We start from the raw sequence: 17,410 nt of genomic DNA, 5'->3' as shown, positions 1-17,410 counted from the left end.
TCTTTTATATGAATTGATTGACTCATATTTTATTGCATTAATTAGCCCTACATATTTCGTTTTTGCACATAAGAAGTCGCATCGGGAACATAGGGAAGGGATCTCTGATCCAAAATCCTGATTATATAGGGTTAGAACTTGTCAGCGATCTCCCAAATTTTTGCCGGAAAGACAGAGAAATTCTCCATAACATTTTTGCCCAACACCGCTAAAAGGGAAAATGGACACAGCTAAATTGGCTGAATTTCATATCATTCCACAAATTCCCTTTGCACAAAGCTTCACAATTATCCGAAATTGCATTATTGTCCATTGCTATTTCGAGAAACATGATAGAAAACTTCTAAAAAATGCAACGCGTAAACACCAATTTGACAAAAGATTTTGGTTTTATAAAAGCACCTCGACGAGATGCTTGTAAAACACAAAATATTTCTTGTGTAATGTATAAATTATTTTGTGCAAAATTACAATTCTCCTATAAAAATCTTTTGTGGAGACGTTCTCACAAGATTGACACAAAAAATCTTTCGTCTTTTGTCTAAAATTGCATTAAACGTCAAAATTTTTCAGTTTTTCAAAATATTTCTCCTTTTATTGTACCTAAAATTGCAAAAATTTCTTTTGTGGAGAGATTGACAAAAGTTTTAGAAAAATATTTTGTGCAAAATTGCATTTAATGTCAAAATATTTTGTATTTCCAAAATATTTTGTCTTTTATTTTGTCCAAAATTGCTCCCTAAATTCTTAAAAGTTAAGAATTTTTTAAACGATGTAAAACTACAATTTTATATTCAGGATTATATTTAAAATTGTTGTTTTATTATTAAAAAATTCATTAACCTTTGTTAACTTCAAAAGATTTTTTTTGCATTATTATTACGAGATCCATCTAAAAGATGATTTCTCCAAGAACTTATTTGGCTTAATTCGTATCTGACTTTTCCATTTTAAAAAAATTAGGTGAAATATTTAGAAAAAAAATCTTTTTAAGAATTAAAAACGGAATTTCTTGAGGTTTACCTTGAGTTTTGAAAAGAATTTAATCTAAAATCATGAACTTTGCTTCTTTTAATCTTGAAACGTCTTAAAAACGTATTGAAAATAAATTTTGATAAATACATTCATTCTCTAGCAATAATCTATAGAAAATTCAACTCTTCAGTCGTGAGACATGGCAAAGAACACAAAAACTTAACACACAAGACTCCATGTGACAGGTGTGCGTCTCCGTAGAAAGCCACCCCCTCTTTAGGTTTGAGGCATACCACCACTGAGATGAGGAGAATGTAAAAGAAAAAAGTCTCAAAGTTTTTTTTTTCTTCATCATTCCCCAATGAGAGGAGGAAAAGTATGTAGTCGCAGCGGTAGGCGCGTGTTGGTGAAAGTGATCGTGAGAAAGGGAGAAAAATGCCATATCTTTAACGTCAATTCCATCTCAAACATTTCCTTTTCTGGGAGCACCCTCCAACCCGCCTCCCATCCGGCAAAAAAGAGCACATTTTCAACTCCAATTTGCAAACAGAGTGAATTTATTCACCTCTTGTTCTATTCATAGAGCCCGCTGTGGCATTTCCTTGTGAATTTATCACGAATCTACAGTGCGGGAACACATATTATGGGTTTTTGGTGTTTTTTTTATCCAGCGAGGTTTTTTCCAAAAATGCTTTTTTGCTGTTGTAAAATAAAATTGGTAAATAAAACATAAACTCCTTCTCAGTGAATATCCAACACCGTGAATTATGTGAATTTATTGACAGTATAGGTGAAAGCTCAAAAAAAAGCTCACGATATGGTTTAATTAAATTAGTTGCACTGCTATTTTCCCGTCAGCGAGATTTTGCAAAATATTGCAAACAGTATCTATTGAATTGAATAAACACCATCCATATTGTATATAGTATGTTGAAATCCTTTCAACAAATACCATAGAGGACTTTTCCACAATTTTTCATCATTATTTATTCTATGAAGCTTTTAACTTGTGTGATGATTTCATATGAATAAAATATGCTCACTTTGTGGAACAGACAATATTGAAATCGTCTTTTGGAATTTGAAGATTCCCCAAAAACGACTTTCCGCTCTTATCCAATATAGAGATGCTCTCATTACTCTTTCATATATGGTCCAATTTAAATCACAATATTCCATTTCTTCACGCTTCACGAGATATTTCCTAACTGAAATAGTGCCCTGAATTTCATATCGAGGGACTCGTATGGGAAGTAAATCATTCGTAGATAATAAATTTCCTCATGGTTAAATGTGGACAAAAAATAGTTTTGTGTGGTGGTTTTGCCGTCAGAAGGTACCTATGTATATATACCTAACATCTCTACTGCCAAGCACCACATACGCATATATAAGGTTTTCTGTGTGCAGAAAATCTTACCCCGTGGACCATCCCTAATCGCATATCTCCCTTTTTCGAGGGGTTGAATGTAATTGGGATGTGATGTGCCGGAGCCCGCAAAAAATGGATAATTTATTTCATGTCACAGACTGTTAATAAATAAACCCATCACATGTGATATCTCAATAAATGTCTCCCCACAGAAATTCAAAAAAGATTTTTTTGTCTCTCTCCCCGAAGGGTGAAAAGCCGTTCTCCTCGGTAAGTGATTTTTAAAAATATTGACCATGGTAAAAAAAAAGATGACGGAGAACATTTTCGCTCTATTTTCGCAAAAGTTGTGAAAAGAAGGGTGGTGTGGTGAAAATGTAGCAAAATGTGTGTTGGCCCAAGCCAGCAAGGAGGAGCTGTATGTGAGAGAAGTGAGAGAGATATAAAAAGAGGGCCATAGATGAAATAGCGCAATGAAATGAAACACTGCAGAAGAATGGTGAATTATTTCACTGCATCCTTCTTCTATTAATTTCCCTCCTTGCTCATTTCAATTGGTGTACGAGGGAAATAAATTCAAATTTATGACAAAATGAGCCAGCGAGAAGCCCCTAGCAGACAATTTGGTGAGAGAGAGGTATGGATATAGGGTGTTCATTTTGCCACAGGGCGCACCCGGTTATGGATGCATGTTTTATCACAATGCAATTTAATCGTTATTGTGTATATAGCCTTAAATTTATCTCTTTCCCCATCGCATTTATCCCCAAAATAGCCTATGCCGATAAACTCCAGCACAGCAATTTAATTTTATATGTAAATCAATTAATAAGATGACCAAGTGGTGATTAAGAGGGGGGCTTGCTCAATAACAAAGTATCACCAATAAAACCAAAAACCTCCTATTAGTAACTACTTTGTATCGATTAGCTGATACGTACTACGTAGAGAGTTGTTAAGGGCTGATCTGGGGTTTATACATGTATGTATGTACTATACATAGGCCCTGTCCAGGATGTGTGAAAATAACATTGAGAGCAATCATCAAAGTGCAATAATCTTCAATGTAAACATATGATATTCGTACGCCTAAATTGTTTCCAAACGTTCCAAACGTTAGGTAATAAACATCCTATAATATTGACAGACTGTTTTGAAATTAGTCATGAAGTGCTTTCAGTATATCTCATTGCATATGTCCTCTCATTGCTTCACTATATGCGTTTTGGTTAGAAAATCGACAAAATCGAACATTAAAATTGATATGTGTCATCGCAGTGAATGTATAAATTAATGTTTTGACGAGGTACACAAATTTGCCCAAAGAGACACACACATATATTGGCATACGAGGATGGAAAAATTCTCTGGGGTTGATTTATTCAAGCTAAAAGAGAGGGTGTAATTTATATGATAGAATATAACGAAAGAATGTGAAAGTTTCAGGAAAAGTTTCAACTTATCAACTATAGATGTACCTTGAATTAGCCGAGAGGAACGAAAGTATTTCAAAGACAAAGAACTCCCATAAATATTTAAATCGCGTAATAATCTTTCGTGGGGGGTCTCACTTCAATGAATTTATAATTTAAAGTAAATCTAACTTTGCCTTATAATGAGTTAAGAATAGGTATCTCTAATAGGAATTTTCTTTATTAAAATTTATTTAATCTTGTGTGATTGAAAATATCACAAGGGGCGCTTATCTGGATGTAAAACTATGTATTCAAATATTCGGAATATTTGAAATTATTTGGGAATAATGGGAAAAAAACAATTACAATCCGAACTATCCTGGCAAAATCGTTATTTTTTTCGAACTAATGGAAAATAAATTATCAATATTTTGATTATGCGTAAATTATCATCAAAATACGGATTATTCCTGAATATTTATCAATAATCGAATTGAAAGTAATCGCCAATAAGCAGATTATTCGGAACATTTGTAATAAAATTTGATATTGTGTGAATATAATTTGTATTATCCTCAAAAAAAAAAAAAAAAAAAAAAAAAAAAAAGAAATAGAAATAATAACCGAAATTCAAATTATTCTCGAATATTTATCAATAATCGTTTTAATCTAGAAACATTCAAAGTATAATAATAATGATTTGATAATATTCGCGAGATTATTTGCCAATATTAGGAATATTCTAAATTAATTGAGATTGAATATTCCCCAGATTAATTCCCCTCGGAAAATATTATTAAAATTTACAATATTTCGCGGATTTTCTTTATTACCAATAAACCCATTTTCAACTTACATTTCACACACGACAAAAAATACCATGTACTGCAAAAAGTATTATTTGTAGTAGCTCTAATTAATTCATGAGAATATTCCTTTTTTTATTTTTTTTCATTTACCAACAGTTTTTCCAATAAACGCCTGGAGTGTTTAAAAAAGCTCCATTTGCAAATAAATAATAAATATATGTACAATTCTGAGTGATTTCGTGGAAAAATTTTCTATTTGAATTTACAAACATACTGCTTCTGCTTGCGGTGAAATTTTTGCATGAAACTTACTGAAATATCCGTGGAACACGCAAAAACCTCTTTTGGAATATACCAACATACAGCGAATTTGGATTTCCTGCCCCCCACCCCCGTGAGCTGCTCGTCAATTGACCACAAGCTGTATGTGAAGTACATTTGGGCAGACATTTGAAGTGCGAGAATGTGGAGAAGTTGAAGTTGTTGGGTGAATTTGATAAAAGATGATGAATGAGGGAGAGAATAGGCTTCAAATAGGGGATGATCTCAATGCACATAATATGGCACACGGAGTGTTTCCACTGAGATATCTTCATTGTCAATTTATTAATTCAGAGAGATTTGCACGAGACAAGTATTAATGCTTCGAAATTTATTTGACTGATACCACCCCCAAAATTACTTACGCATCTTATCGAGAAAATTATCCCATTCACAAGTTGAGTGGTATTTTTTTCTCCTCCTAACTTCCCATACCCATTTCCGGATCTTTTTCTGCCGACAGCACATATCCTCCATACCATATTATGTATATATATGCGGGAAAAATTGGTCTACTGACAGGCATGGGGGGGAAACGATTCAACAGAGATTTCTCTATTATTCATATTTGGAGTACAATTTTGGGGAAAATTTGCAGATTTGCACCTCATTTGATTTCCCTGTCGCACCATTTCCATTCGCGTGAATTTGAGGTGGTTTTGGATTGGCTCTCAACACTGGTTTGCACACAGAAAAAAAATCGAGGGGGAAATGCATAGAATTTTAATGCAACTAATGCAATAAATATTAAGTACCTCTACTATGCTTTCTACTTCGGCACAAAACCCACTATTCGCATTTAAAATTAATCTTTCAATTCTGCTGCACACTGCATTTACAATTTATAGATAAATCTCAGCGTGAAACTCCACCACATCATCGCGGAGGAGCTACACACATACACATAGTATTTGATGGGGTTCAGGGGGTTCAAAAAGGGGGTTCAGGTTGGGGAGGTGAGAGACGGGGGCACACCCCCCGTCCCAACCCCATGACGACCCGCTGGAACACCCGATGAACAATGTTAGCCCCATACAAGTGGCATCATGTAATTGTATTTCACACAGTAGATCATGCCACGAGCCTTTGGCGGGGAGATTGAGGGCGCAAAGAGTGCACCACGCTATAAATATCATTTTTATACTTCCTGGATGCACCGGAATCTCCCTCTCGATGGCCACACTCTGTGAGCACATTCACAGAGTTGAAACTAACCTAGAGAAGACTCCCATGGGGACGATTTGGTGTGCAATATTCGCCATTCTTTGTTGTAAATTAAAAGGGTATATAGCAGCTTCCTCTTAAAATTGCATTTTAATCTCACTCTACGTGTAGTGCGCCCAACGTGTTCGGGAAAAAGAATTTCCTGTCATGTTAATTGGATATTTTTGCTGCAAGGCGTAAGATTTACAAGGAAATCTTTGAATAATAATTTTAATAAACAAATCAAAACTCTTTTTAAGGAAGAATTTTTGAATTTTCATCAGATTTTTCTTGATATAAAAAAAATGAGAAGAAGTTTGACATTGTTGAATTGATGTTGTCTAATTTTAAATTAATAAAATATTATGCAAAAACTACTTAAAAAATTCTCTTTTGCACTTTAAATTAAATACATCTGCTACGATAAAATATTTTGAAGAAACTATTTAATATTTCTTTAATAATTTTCATAGATTTTTCTAACATTCATCTCATGAAAGTTTGTTACTTTTTTTTATCATGTTTCTCCCGCTGAAAGTTGATGATAATGTTTTGTGATATTTCTCATGGGAGAAAACTTACTCCAACAATATGTTCTCTAAACAAAAGACAATTTCTAGAATCAACTTGCAAAATGAACCGAAATTTTTGCAAAGTTTCAGTAGAGAGAAAAGCTCTTCATTTTTATGGGGAAATTTTCTGCTGAAGTGTGCGGAGTTCTCTTACTGAATTATCAGCTCCCCATGTTCGCATGGTCCCTTGGGAATATTGTGGGTGAAAATGTGAAAAATCCCCTATAATCTGTGATTCTCCTTGCGGCCATCAACTCGGGACCACAAAATTGTGTCAGAGAGCAAACACTGACGAGCACCAGGATTGTATGTATGTAGGTATTTCTATGTACCGTGTGACCACCCCCTCCCCCTGGTGCCCATTCTAGGGGCTCATTTTGCACGCTCCAACACCCCCATGGTGGATGGCGCGATGGGCGTATGATGCACCGGGGATGGTTGGTGGAGTTTTTGAGCGCGACACCATCAAATCATGGGGTTGGCAGTGGCAGAGAGCGATCAAAAGTATTTCCGATAGATAGCGGATCCATTACAGGCAGAGCGGAAATAAAAGTAGAATGGAATTTTTATTGTTATTTTCAATTGTCCAACGCGACAGATTATGTCTGGTGAATGAAATGGAATTTTGCGCTTTTACCACTCCCTTTGATACTTTTGGGTATAACTACATAGAAAGCCCACACCATGGCACAGGAAATTTGATACAATAAAATATGGTTGAAAATTCACCGCTTGTGGTCTTCTCCTCTTTTTTTTTTCAACACTCCACAGCCTCCAAACGTCCCCCGCCTTCTCTCGTCCAACCACGTCCTGTTTGTGTGGTAAACACATCTATTGAATTTCCCAAGCTATCCTCTTTTCTATAAAAGCTCTCGGTAAAGGTTGTTGAAATTCAATACTCTAAGAAACTTTTGTGCAATTGTGTCGCCAACTAAATGAATATGAGATGACGGTAGAAAAGAAATCTCCACCCTGGAAGTATATCACATAGGATAGTTTAAGATTTCATTTTTGAAGTGATTGAGAGAGAGGAAATCCCGGGAGAATTTTCTTTGCCACGTGACACTCTTTTTTTTCTGCCCCGGTTTTTTCACTTCTTTTTGCTCGCCTTATAACAGAAGAAGGTGATACATCTATCTATCTCCCGAAGAAAATGGCAAAACGTGCTTAATAAATAAATCAACAAGAAGTTGATTCATCGAACCATTCCAGGGACCTTTTTAATTTTGTCGCTTTATAGCTTTCACCCCCGCACCGCGCTCCCTCATACCACCATAAAAGCTTCTTTATGACCATTTCAGCGCAGAGTAAAGAGAAGAAAAAGAAATTTTTGCTTTACATTTTTCAGCTGAATTTTTTTGTGTGCTTCTTCTCATAAAATCCCCATAAGTCAAATTCAAATGAGATTCACTTGGATTCAGGAGGATTTTGAGAATGCAAAACTTTTCTATTGCTCCGCATAATCTTTTGGTTTGTGGCTCTTTTTTTATAAAAAAAAATTGGCGCTTTTTGCTATATATATTGAGGCTATATATTTAATTAAAAGATTGAATCCCATTGTATATATAGCATTGGTTAAGCTAATAAAAAATCAAAATGTAACTGCGATTTCACAGAGAATCCACATGACACATCAATGTTTCTTGATCTTCCTATCGATGTGAATCTAAATTAAAAGAAGAAAAGTTAGACAAGATGATGGCACATGTCGTAGAATTCATGTAACTCACATAGAATTTAACCACTCGAAAGCACTCTGATATGAAATAGACGATAAAGTGGATTTTTTCGATGGGAAACTTTCTCGTTTTCTGTCAATTGAATATGCGGTGGCAGTGCGAGAGAAAAGTTGCATGAGAAATATTTTTATGTGTGAAATTGCAACATGAAGATGCGGAAGTGAATTTTGTGCTTTGCGCGGAAAAGACTTGAAAGAACTTTTTCACCCCCATACCTTAAGATTTTTTTCAGGTCAGACGCTGAGTTAAAGTGGGAAGAGAAATCATGCGGGTAAATTATTCGCGCCAATCGTGCTGTGCACAAAATTGAACGATTCCACCTATAGTCAATTTTTGGCTCCCGGGGATCTCCTGTAGCGTTCGTGGAATTAATTCCTTTCGCCCGGGTAACATGCTCGCACTTGGCTGTCGCCGAGCTTATCGATAGGGTGGTTTTTGGGGGAGGCTGGTGGGTTTCTCTGCACACATTCCGAGGATGTTTGTAAATTTGTGGTCAGCTTTATGGATGATGGGTTCCCACACCTTCCACACGGGAAGCTTCTCACACAATCCCCATATACACACACAGTCAAAATAGTCAATCGATTAGCGAATTTTCTCGAGTGGCAATGTCGTATGCCATCTCACCCCCGAGCCTCCCCTATAAATGCGATGGTGATTAATTCATCCCATCTCTCGAGTTGTGTGTACCATGTGAGAGATGCGCGCCATCAAATCCTCTCTATGTGTATATTTTCGTGGAACGAGTATTTGCCCAATTGCCAGTATAATGAACAGTGCCTGGGATCAATTAGTCCACCAATCCCGCACATGAATTGATGATGGATATTTTTGGCACTCTTGCACAGCCGAAAAAGCTCATTTTTGCTCCAAATTTATGCGCTTCTGTATCGTGACTCCCGTCATTCGTCTCTCATACCAATGCCACCCCCGTGTAAGCAATTTATTCCCTTATCGTCATCCATTCACTGCGTTTTATCTCTTTCGTCGGGGTGTGAGTTTGGAATTAATATTGTTAGAAAGTTTTCCGGCTAAATCGACTTGTATTTGTTTTCCCATGAGTTTTCCCTACAACCTCCGCCCCCCCCCCCCAAACCGCCACCATCTCCACCATACTCATCATCCACACAGCCACGAGATTCTGGTGTGAGAATTCCTTGAGAAAACGAGAATTATTTTAATCAATATAACTGCATGTTATTTTCTGTGGAAATTTTGAATTATTTGCATTTTGGGATTAAAAGAAAATTGCATATATTGCCAATATTGGAAATAAATATATTATTTTCATTGCTTAAAATAGGAATTTTCATTTAAAGAAAATTATTAAAATCAATACTTTGCGATAAATTAAAGTTCATAGAGTAAGTCATGATACACCCAAAAAATTATTTTCTTTCCCAAAAAAACAAGACCATTTCACGGCGTGATTTTGTGAAAAATAATACGGGAAAAAAGTCAGAGAAAAAGGGATGGTAATTAATTAAAATTAAAGTATAACAATATAAGACGTTTGGGGTTAATAACTTTTGCGGCATTTTCCACCCTTAACCCCTTTTCATCATTAAGTCTTAATGGCGCAACACATTAATTATTATACCATGCTTGTTCATCTAAAAATGCGAATAAATAATTCAGAATATCGTTTGCTTTGCATTTTAAATGCATGTAATGTACTTTAACAAGTAATTTCCACTATCGTGTTTTATAAAGTATCGATTAAATCTTCCTCTTATACAGAATTGATTACAGAATGGTTAGTGAAGAATTTATGGTTTTGCATTATACCAGCCAGCGTTGTATAATGTTGAGAGTTTAGCTGCTCAGAAACTTATCGCGAAAGTGCTGAAATTCTAAATAAACTTGCTCTCATGACTTTGGTGAAAATTTTCCATCACGGTGGGTGGTTGTGCCCGATAAAGAAAAACACAGTTCAATCGCTTCGTCGGAAACTCCGTATTCTCCAACATATTTTCATGAGATGGAATTTTTTTCCTGTTGTATAAAGGAGAATAGGGATACACGCAGTGCAAAAGTGTTGGCAAAAAATGCTGTACAGCATGAAGAAATTCTAAAAGGGAAGAAAATAAGGGAGGGAGGTAGCAAAAAACGGGAGCCATGAAAGACGGAAGTGGGTAAAAAATTTCAAATTAATATGCTGGAGTCTATAAACAAGGAGAAAATCATATTTCCCCCATTTCCCATAAATCATTTTAATCACACTTTTATGATTTCCGAGCTTCGAAATTGTTCGAAAATTCGTCTCGAAGTCCCCAATTCGTTTCACTCTTTTTTTATGTATTCATGCGGGGTGTTATTGTTATGATACACAATAAAGTCATATATCTTGAGATAAATGTATATATGGTGGTGTATATTTACTTTTCCCGGGGCTTTGAGTTAACCACCGCGGGGGCTTTTTGGAAAATTCTCCTTAATGAGCATATTACGTAAATTAGAATTCTTGACACCACATAATTCATCCCCCAAGCAACGTGTTGTACCCGCCACCATACACACCCTCGGCGAAAATGAATTTATTGTAGTTTTCCCGTCATTTCTATCCGCCATCCAACTAACAATAATAATAATAGGAACAATCGTTGAGTCGCAGAGTGTAATTTTGGGGGCAGCCCATGGCCCTAGGGGGGAGTGTGCGATGGTGCGGGTTCAACCCCATCTAACAAAGCAAAATTGGTGTGACTGTTGAGTACAATTCGCCGGATGTAACGCATAAGCTCAACAACTCGCTTCCACAATGGGGTGTCTCATTGTCATCTCCTGTGGGGATATATATTTTTTGATGGCGTGAGACTACACTCTGCCAAATTTCGCGCCTACCCCTTCTCGCTGTAGTGAGGACTGAATGCCTGGGAGCAAGATACTCAAATAAATGGCATGATATAGCAATGGAGTAATCGCAATGCGACAATGCAAGTACTTTTGCAATATTATATAGCATCGTTTAGTTGAAATTCACAATCACAATGCAAGTGCACAAAGGGGGTACTTTTGGGGTCAAAAAAATCATAATTGTTGGATGAATTTTAAGTAAAAATTAGGTTTCAATGCATTATTGTAGATATTAGTTATTAGGTTATAGAAAATTTGATCTTTCCATGATTCATTAAAAAAAATCAGGTTAATATTTTTAAAAAAATTAACTGTAATTAAAATTGAAAACACTCTAAATTCTATACTGTAACTTGTAGAAAATTCCCCTCAAAGTGTTTTAAAAGAAAAGCTCAATTTTTTTTGAGAGCTTCCGGCTTCATTCGAGCCTATTTAAATTCAATCTAAATTCCGCTAAAACCACAGAAACAGATTTTTCCAAAAAATAAGGCTTGCTACAAAACCCCATTTTCTCCTAATTACACCTCCAATTTACTCTGAGTGCGTGGGTGAGGTTCTTCGTGGTGAGGTCCCACGAATAAAAAGCAAATCGGACACGCTGTTGGAATCATCCCGTGAAACAAATAATGAATTTGGACTTATTCTACCCTCGAAGTTGAGGACATTGTGGAGAAAACAATGGCATGTTCATGAGGACTTTTTTTTTCTTCTCCTTAAGTACACCCTCCTGGGCCAGATGGAAGATCTTTTTTTGTGTCCTTGGACGTCTCTCTTTCATTCTTTTCTTTCACTCCCTCAAACCTCTCCCCACGTGCTTAACCATCTCGACAGGATACGGAAGCATTAGGTAGTTGGTTAAAGATGATGGGGGGGGGGGGTGTGGGGCAAAACGGAAAAGAGGATGAATAATGATGGGAAAATTCGTGACGTGAAGTCGCGGAAAGTATATATGTGCGATGGAGCATGGGGGTGATTCTCCCGTGGGGCAAAAATTTGAACTTAATATTTTCAATGTAGAACTCCAAGGGGGCGTGGGGTGTTTTTGCCGGATTTATTTTCCCAGCCATGTCGCTTTCGGCACAAATTTCATTGAAGGGGGGGGGCGTGAGGGGAGGTGGTTCACCGCCGGATAAACATGATTTCGGGATGAAAGCCACACTGCTTTCGAATATTATAGTTAATTGAGATTATGGGTGGAAAATACAAAAACATGCCATATTACCGCAACACATGCCGTACATAATAATGCACTGACACTCCCGCGGAGTCTGCCTATAATGAATATTGCTCTCTTTTCAATAAACAAAACACCATCTCATGGGTACCACAGTGCGGCCACATTGCATAACAATCACAACTATTCAGCTCATAAATTTATTAAATTTATATCTTGTGGATAATTATCTAAATAATGGGTTCATACTGTCTCTTAAATGGGTGCATTTCACCCCTTCTTGGCTTCCACCCCAAAACACATCATCAGGCCAGAAATGTCCAGAGCAACCCCATGTCCACACACGAATCTGTGGTTGAATTTTGATTAGGATTTGTTTCGTTTTGGTATCCCACAAAATTGTTCAGTTTATCGTTCATATATTGAAGCATTGTTGTATGCGGTAGTCGACTAAACGGGGGTTTTGCAACATACATACATTTTTCATCGTATAACCTCCCTCGCCAGTGATTGCGTTTATAGCCTCGGAAAATTTATATAAGCCGCTCAGAGCTGGGAGAATTCAGAAAATTTTAGCGAAACAGCAAATAAATTGTAGGAAGATAAACAGCTTATACACTACACATGGGCTACATCGTGTGACAAATTATTTTCTCACATGCTCCCAATTGGATTTGGATAGAATGTTAACGTGTGAATTGCAATAAATGTCACAATTTACCTCTTTTATTTCCTTAAATGTTTGCACTTTAATTAAACGGAATTTATAATTTATTCGATCTTTGAGTAAAAATTATTTGCTGTCGTTTTTGACACAGAATAGACGATTTTTTGCAAATCGATTTTAAAAAATCTGAAGAAATCATCTTAAAACACAATCAAGAAATGAAAATTTTGAAATCTTGATTCAAAAATTCGAATCAATTTCACAACAAATTTACTTATTTCAGAATAAAAAAAAAGAAATCTCAAACTGAATCATATTTATAGATATTACAAATCTATGTCTTAAAATCTCTATATGAGAGAACCTTTCTTATGTATGTAGGTACACTAAGAACATAAGAAGAAGAAATAAAATTTATGAGAAAAATGTATTTTTCATGAGATCTCATTGAAAATATCTTGCAAATTATTGCTGGTATATCCATTTTGAAAGTGATCATAAAATTCCACAATATTGATGGCCTTCAAGTGGCTAAATCCACGCTCAAATATATAATAATACCATCTCAACCGTCATGGTTTATCGGTTAAATAGCGCAAAATTCATTGCCATCGGAAATCACCAATAAAATGTGGGCGTGAAAGCTTAAAGTGTAGCACTTTCTCTGAGACTTTTATGATGAGAGTTGGATTTTCATTTGAGCTGTGCGTTACAGTGTGAGCGAAGTATTGAATGGTTGTATTTATTTGACCCTTAAAAAGCGATAAAAACTGCAATTTAAATCACTTAACTACCCCATCATGGTGGTAGAGAGCAATGGGCAAAATTGGAACTTTGCACGTTATATTCATCCCCATCGATCATATATAGTGCAATCCTGTAAATCTTCCATTTAGCGCTCTTGTTTATGGCACTGTAATCAATTGGGTCATCTCTATGTGCAACTTTGTTGTATAGAAAATGTGTGTATATAGTATGTACGGTATTTTCTCATTCATTCACACTGGGCAAATACTTTACGCCACAGAGGTAATTTATATGTAGATTTTGAATATATACTGAAATTTTAATTGAAATTCCTTTAATATAATTCCATCGTACACAATAGATTCACTTGAATAAATATTTTAATGTCACTTTCAAAGGCGATTATTCCTTAATTTTTTTTTCGTAAGGGTACAAAGAAGTCAATACTCCTTTTTACATATATACGACGATACATATAGTGAGATTGAAAGTGAAAAAGATCCCATTTGGTCGTCCTGGATTTAGGCCACACCACTCCCCAAGGGTGGTGGTGGTGCTTGGCAGCAGAGGCAAAAAAAATTCAAATTGCTATGCAAATCGGATTTAGAGAGGAATGTTGTTTGCATTCACCCCCAGAGACTTTCCGCAGAATGTGTGTATGTGTGTGTGTTACTTTTAGAATGCTGAATCTGCCATAGAACTAATGTACACTGGGTGTGAACTATCTTTGCTTTTATGCAAAAGACAACCAAAAGAATGGGGAACCAGGACTGGAGCACTTATGGGGGGTGCCTCCGACTATTTAGTGTGTAAAAAGCATAAAAAAAGGGAAGCGGAAAGCTTGAGTGTGGAAAAAAAATCTCTGTGTGATATAAACAAGAAGTAAATCCACGATTTTCTCACACTCAATCCACTAAAGGATATACAACACAGCTTTAGTGGAGGTTCACGATGAAACCCCTCAGCATGGGGTTTCTTTTGAGGGGCAAATAAATGCATTGAACGAGTGCTGCGTAGGTGGAGATTTTTAAGGGGGTGTTCGTTCAAGAATTCTGCAAAAAGGTTCTACTACATTATAATTCTTTTATGAGTGTTTTTTCTTTTTTTTCTTATTCTTAGACACAACACAACCTAGAGTGGAGACATTTAGAATTTTAATTGAAAAATAAAGAAATTTTCTAAGGCAGAAAAAAACAGAAATATTTCAACAATATAAGCTCAACAGTCTAAGCTCGATTGAATAAATGATTAATTAAACTTTATTTATCTATTTAATCCGACATAATTTTTATAGCCACAACTGATCTTACAAAAATTAAAATTAAGGAATTTTAAGACTAAAAATATTAATTCTGTAATTTACCTAATATAATCTTCTAAAATAAATAAATATTTCTTAAAATTTATTAATTAAAATCATTAAAATAAAATTATTCTTAAATAATTCTAATCTATATTTTAAAATATTTGTTAGAAAAATATCTATAAATATAATAAAAAAAAATCTTTTAAAGTTAATCAGATCAGAATTCATTTCTAACTCATAATTCTTAATTTTTAATAATAGTTTTTCAATTCATGTTTTTTGATTCTTTTGAAATATTTTCAACAATTTTGATAAAAAAAAATCAATTAAACAATCTGTGTGTGACGCAAATCCGTGTTTTATCTCAAATAATTCACACGAAATTCAGATTAACAATAGTTGTAATATATTGCAGCAGTAAAAAAACAAATTATTTGTGCGCGTAACACTTTCCACGAAGTTATGGAACAGTTAAAAATTCACAAATTGTTTGCCCCCTGCTTTTGGTTGTTGTGTGGTTTCATTACACAAGGTAAATTGAGTGTTTTTTGTGTGCCTCTCGTACGGAGAGTTTAAAAATATTTTATCCACTTTGAGGGAGAGAGTGGATATGTGAAATCCACCGTGCAGAAATGAAAGAATTATACACTGAAATGGCAAGTGTGTTGTTTGTGTACAAGAATGCATCCTCCAGCATGGTTGAAAAGGTTTTGGGAAGCCAGGGGGTAATGCTGTGTCTTGTGCATCCAAATTGTGGGTGACACCCCCACCCCCCTTCACCCTCCGCACACTTTCCTTTTGCATGCCGCAACCAATGTGCATAAAAGTAAATTGGCTTCCTTATCGGGTGCTCCGGGAGGAGTTTTCAGTTACTCTTGGAAATTGTGCACAAACACGAGATGCTTTTCCCCTTGAGCTTTCTTTAGCACCGTATCACCTCCATATGAAAAATGATTCAATAGATTTTCCCACCAGAAATTGAACATTCACTCCCCCCCCCGCCCCCAACTCAATATTGTTTTATCTGTTTTCCATTTTTTTTTTGCAATTTCCAATAAACCTAATAGCTATTGCGGGGGAGGTGTCAAATTTCATCACAAATATTTTCCGCACTATCGACTCTTTTAATCACTCTTGCTGTGCTCAATGAAAAGACCATCAGTGAAAATTATAATTGCCTCGTGTGATAAACCATTTTCGACACTGCTCCATGAAAATTATTAGTTGGTGTTCCACTTCGTGGCCAACACCAAGTATTGTAATCGTCGGAAAAACCGACCACCTCAGATCTGGCTCAAACTTGGTATGAGCACGTTTTAGACATCCCACATTCCAAAACTGGTGGTGGAAAATTTTTGATCCGGCCGGCCTGCCGGCCGGCCGGCCGGCCGGCCCGCCATTGGTCCCCATTTTGCCTTATAGCTCGAGAACGGTAATAGATAGAGACTTCCGGTTTGAAGTTTTATATAGAAATGTGGGTGTAAAATTTCATTTTTTCGCATTTTCAAAATCCAAGATGGCCGCCGTCCGCCATTTTGAATTACTGTCAAGCACTTCCCTTATAGTTAGAGGTCTGAAATTTTAGTATGTTGTAGAGCTCAGTGAGACGTTTTCATCAACAATTCATACTTAAAAATCGGTCAAGCGGTTTAGCAAATATGGCGGCCTAACGCAAAAAGTGTTTTTTCGATATATCTCGAGAACGGCTTGACCGATTTTGACCATCTTGGTATCAAATGAAAGGTATTGCGAAGCCCTACAACTGTCTAAAACATTTCAAGTTTTAAAAACATCCGCAAGAGGCGCTAAATTCAAAAACAAAAATTGCCTAACTTTAAGGGACTATATCTCCGAACATTTGTTATAGATTTTCTTTAAATTTTGATATGTTGTAGCCTGACTCAATATCTTTCACCAGTCCGAAAATGAAGAAAATCTATGTCGCCGTTTAGAAGATATGGCCATTTGAAAAATTTTTGAATTTGAAAAGTTCTAAGAGCCATATCTCTTGAAGGACTTGTCCGATTTTACTCGTCTTGGTATCAAATTAAAGGTTTTGCAATTCTCTACAACTTTCTAGAACATCAAAAACCTCTAGAACCATTCCTTAAGCTCAAAAAATGTCAAAAACTGTTTTGGTAAAACAAAAGCCGCCATTTTGTGTTCTAGAGGTGACCTTGAAAAATATCAAAATTTATCCCATATTCTAGCTTATTTTAAGACCTTTCCATAACTAGTCAAGAAATTTCTGTAAGTG

General features: G+C 35.8%; 1 protein-coding gene across 2 annotated transcripts in view; it reads right to left on the bottom strand.

Moving 5' to 3' along the window:
• LOC129787425 (limbic system-associated membrane protein-like) overlaps positions 1–17,410 on the bottom strand; it is a 148,320-nt gene that overhangs the window by 16,465 nt on the left and 114,445 nt on the right. The gene's annotated exons all lie outside the window — the stretch shown is intronic.

This window comes from Lutzomyia longipalpis, chromosome 1, assembly GCF_024334085.1.
Source record: "Lutzomyia longipalpis isolate SR_M1_2022 chromosome 1, ASM2433408v1".
NCBI lineage: Eukaryota > Metazoa > Arthropoda > Insecta > Diptera > Psychodidae > Lutzomyia > Lutzomyia longipalpis.
Note: the sequence above shows the minus strand (reverse complement) of the source record. Positions and strands in the feature narration are given on the sequence as shown.